The sequence below is a fragment of the Nansenia antarctica genome, assembly GCF_963989245.1.
Source record: "Nansenia antarctica genome assembly, chromosome: 15".
Taxonomy (NCBI): Eukaryota; Metazoa; Chordata; class Actinopteri; order Argentiniformes; family Microstomatidae; genus Nansenia; species Nansenia antarctica.
In genome coordinates this window covers 7,057,077-7,062,076 of record NC_137685.1, presented here as the reverse complement: position 1 = coordinate 7,062,076, position 5,000 = coordinate 7,057,077, and positions in this window count along the sequence as shown.

The window sequence follows — 5,000 nt, the reverse complement described above, 5'->3', positions numbered from 1 at the left end:
TGGCCGTGTAGAACTGGACCATCATGGACCTCGGCAGCCTGAGTTTCCTCAGCTGCCGGAGGAAGAACATCCTCTTCTGGGCCTTCTTTGTGAGGACCTCGGTGTTCTGCTCCCACTTTAGGTCCCGGGAGATGGTCATGCCTAGAAAGCGGCATGACTCCACGGAGGCCACCGGGGTACCTCCCAGCGTGATGGGAGGGGGCAGGGCTGCTTTCCTTCGGAAGTCCACCACCATCTCCACTGTTTTTAGAGCATTTAGCTCCAGATTGTTTAAGCTGCACCATCTCTGCAGCCCCTCGATCTCACCCCTGTAGGCAGATTCGTCCCCCCCGGAGATGAGGCCCACCAGGGTGGTGTCGTCTGCAAACTTCAGGAGCTTGACCGAGGGGTGGCGGGAGACACAGCTGTTGGTGTAGAGGGAGAATAGTGCTGGAGACAGGACGCAGCCCTGCGGGGAGCCCGTGCTGGTGGTCCTGGAGCTGGAAATGCTCTTCCCCAGCTTCACCCGCTGAGACCTGTCAGTCAGGAAGTCCGTGATCCACCTGCAGGTGGAGACCGGCACCTGCAGCAGGGATAGCTGGTGCTCCAGGATGTGTGGGAGGATCGTGTTGAAGGCCGAGCTGAAGTCCACGAACAGGATCCTGGCGTAGTTGCCTGCAGTGTCTAGGTGTTCTAGTACGTAGTGCAGAGCCATGTTCACGGCGTCCTCCGTGGATCTATTGGCTCTGTACGCGAACTGCAGGGGGTCCAGCACAGGATCCGTGATGAGCTTCAGGTAGGCCAGGACAAGGCGCTCCAGGACCTTCATGACGACGGAGGTCAGAGCGACGGGTCTGTAGTCGTTGAGGCCTGTGACCTTGGCCTTCTTGGGGACGGGGATGATGGTTGATGCCTTGAAGCACGCTGGGACGTGACACAGCTCCAGCGAGGCGTTGAAGATGTTGGTGAACACCGGGGCCAGCTGGTCGGCGCAGTGCTTCAAGACAGAGGGAGAGACGGAATCCGGACCAGCTGCCTTCCGGGGATTCTGCCTCTTAAACAGTCTGTTTACCTCTCGCACTGTGACAGAGAGAGGGGGTGGGGAAGGGGGGGTGGGGGTGGGCGGGGCGGGTGAGGAGGGGGGAGGGAGGGGGGGGGGGGGGGGAGGGTGGGGGTAGCAGGAGGGACATTGGCCCCCCTGGGGGACGGGGGTGGTGGTTGTAGCCGGGGGGTGTGGAGGGAGAGGGCGGGGGTGGGCGGGAACCTCTCTTTCTCAAACCTACAATAGAACTCGTTCAGCTCGTTAGCGAGGGGGAGGTTGTCGGACATCAGCGGGGACCTGGGTTTGTAGTTGGTGATGGTCTTTAGGCCTTTCCAGACGGAGGCGGAATCCCCCTCAGAGAGCTGTTTCTGCAGCTTCTCCGAAAAGCGATGCTTCGCCTCCTTCACCGCTTTGGCGAACCTGTACTTGGCCTGCTTGACCCGGTCCACGTCCCCACTGCGCCTAGCCACCTCCTTCTCTGACCTCAGACGCCTGAGTTGGGATGAAAACCAGGGCTTGTCGTTGTTGAAGGACTTCCTGGAGCGGAGGGGGACACACACCTCCTCGCCAAGGCTGATAAATGATGTAACAGTGTCTTACATGGTTACTATCAGCATGTACCAGGGGAGGCTGGGGGAGGTAGAACACCAGGGGAGGCTGGGGGAGGTAGAACACCAGGGGAGGCTGGGGGAGGTAGAACACCAGGGGAGGCTGGGGGAGGTAGAACACCAGGGGAGGCTGGGGGAGGTAGAACACCAGGGGAGGCTGGGGGGGGGGGGAGGTAGAACACCAGGGGAGGCTGGGGGAGGTAGAACACCAGGGGAGGTTGGGGGAGGTAGAACACCAGGGGAGGCTGGGGGAGGTAGAACACCAGGGAAAGCTGGTGGAGGTAGAACACCACCTCTCTCTCCTCCCCTCCTCCCTCCCATCAGTCCAGAGTGTTGGCTTAGAGGTCCTTTCTGTTCATCAGCCATCTTAACAACATGGAATCCTCCAATCCTCCAAACGGAACGGCATCAAACCATTCCTCATTCCATGAAGGAATCATCCATCATCTCTGACATCAGTAAATGAAGCCTAAATCTCATACCCCCGACTGGACAGGACACACACACACAAGCACACACACACACACACACACACACACACACACACATCATATTCATATTCATATCAATGACCTCAGTAATACTTAAAGATAACAACATCTACAGCCTCATTTCTCGATGGTAGAGATTCACACCGGTATTGTCACCCCGCCAGACCTCCTCACACTGCAAATTGTTTGACATGTTTCTGTGAAACAGCTCCTTGAGATGTAATCAATAGTCATCGATCTGTTTGCCCGAGGCTATTTCTCTTGAGATTAAACAAAATAATACAGACTGGTCGTCCAGTCTCCTGTCCAGGGATGAGGAACAGGGAGGGGATTTATAGTCAGTCAGTCCCCCCCAGAGATGATGAGGACCAGGGAGGGGGCTTATAGTCAGGCTCCAGAGCTCCAGGCCTCCTCTGACTCACAGGTGGCAACATGTATCTCTGCATGTCTTGCAGACATCTCTGCTTGGATGTCATCCCACCACCTCAAGCTCAACCTTAACAAGACTGAGCTGCTCTTCCTCCCTGAGAACGCCTGCCCTCTCCAAGACTTCTCCATCACAGTAGAGACCTCCTCCCTGACAGCCAAGAACCTTGGGGTGATCCTTGACAACTACTACTTAGCCTGTGTGGTGAACATCACAGCGACAGCACACTATTGCAAATTCTTCCTATATAACATCAGAAGTATACGTCCATTCCTCACCAGATGCAGATTCAGATTCAGATAACGTTTATTGCCATTATGCATACACATATAGGAATTTGCTTTGGCGTTACAGTAAGTGCGTTTATGCTTTTTTCACATGTATACATGGGCAAGAACAAATGCAAAAAACAGGACAAAACAGGACAGACAACAGTGCATTGGATAGTGCTATATATAAAGTGCAGTGCAGTGTTTTTACAGTGGGTCCAGTGAATCCTGGGCAGACTTGGGGGCGGGGGGGAGGGGGAAGCCAGAGTCATTTATCAGCCTGGCAGCTGAGGGGAAGAAACTGAGCCTGTGACGGACCTTTACAGTTTTAGGCAGCCGCAACCTTCTCCCCCGCCAGGGTGAGGAGGCCGTGGCCGGGGTGGGAGGCGTCGGCCATGATCTTCCTTGCCCTCCTCAGAGCCTTGGTGTCGTGCAGGGAGTTGAGGGAGGGCAAGGGACGGCCGATCACCCTCTCCGCTGAACGTTTCACCCTCTGCAACAAGAGAAGCGGCACAACTCTTGGTTGGTACAACTCCAGTCTCTTGTAGTGTAGCTTTGACTACTGCAACGTACGCCTGGCCGACTCCCTGCCTCCGCCATCAGACCTGCGCACCTCATCCAGAATGCTGCCATCCATCTGCATTACAGATGCCAGGACGTTGAAAAGCCATGACCGAGTAGCGTGACTGCTGCATCCATGTCTGGTGTTCACCCTCCACAAATTCTCCCATGCTACCCCTCTCATTCGCACCCTTCACTGGCTCCCGATAGCAGCTTGCATCAGATTCAAGACCCTGGTGCTCGCCTAAGGGGCTGCAAAGAGAACAGTTTTATAGACCTTTCATTCCCCAAGATGTCATAATCACCTGTTTAAACCATTGTGCACTGATCTCACTTTCCAAACCTGGTTTGACAAGGGAATCGGAACTGTTGACGATATGTAGAGCAAAGGGACTTTCACGTCATTTTCAGAATGAATTCAAGTCTGAATTCAATTTACCTGTATCTCATCTATTTTGCTATTTCCAGATTAGACATTTCTTACAAAAGCAATCTCCACAATTTCCAAACCTCTGAGACTCTTTGAAACCCAATGTAAAAGAGCCTAATTTCAATTATATATATACTAAAATAGATTCCATTAAGCCTGAAACATTTAATAATCTTAAAGACGCTTGGGAGCGGGATTTGGGGGGTTGAAGCTGATGGACGTGTTGGAGTGGGAGGCTGTGTTGGGGCTGGTTCATGCCTCCTCAATATGTGCCAGACATAGTCTTATACAATGTAAGATTGTACATCCCATTCATTTGACTAATGATAGACTAGCAAGGATATTTCCTGGCACAAGTGAACCACTGTGGACAATCACCTCGTGATGTTAGAATTATAAGGTTCTATCTCAATTTTTGTCAAAATTGAGTTTTTTACATAATCTGATCCATTAGGTGTTTATTAATGCCTGTGTGGGCATACTCGCCTGTGTCTTAATGGAATAATGTATTTTACCTCCCTTTTAGCTAGATGCCTCATACTTCTCAAATGGAAATATGCATCACCACCTACCCACTCTAGATGGATTAAGGATGTATTAAATTTCATCAAGCTAGACAAGATTAGATCTTCCCTGAAAGGTTCACTGAGAAACTTTGAAAAAACATGGACACCTTTTCTGGACCTTGACAGTTGTTCCAGAGGATGGCGATAACTAAAGCCATACGTCAGATAGAATGTTCCGCATACAGGCATGTAAGCATGTATACACACACACATATTTGTTTTTACATTTTTGTATATTGTTATTGTAATATTTTTGGCTGCTCTGTTTTGATCTCTTATCGCACGTGACCCCCCCCCCCACACACACACACACACTCTCTCTCTCTCTCTCTCTCTCTCTCTGTCTCTCTCTTCTAACCCCTTTCACACATACTGTACAAGCCTTCCCAGTACATACCATGGGATTTACCTGGTAAGGTGTATGTGTGAACGCGACTGTACAGAGAAATTCTCTCAGGCAATTACCCTGGTCAGGACCTTGTATAATTCCATGGAATTTACAGGGAAGGCTTAGGTGTGAACAGAAGCCTGAACATTCCCTGGTCTGGCAGGTGAAGGGTTACGTATGTCTGATACAAGACGTTTTCATGTGGAACAAGTTAACCAATCACAGCGAGTAGTTTCTCA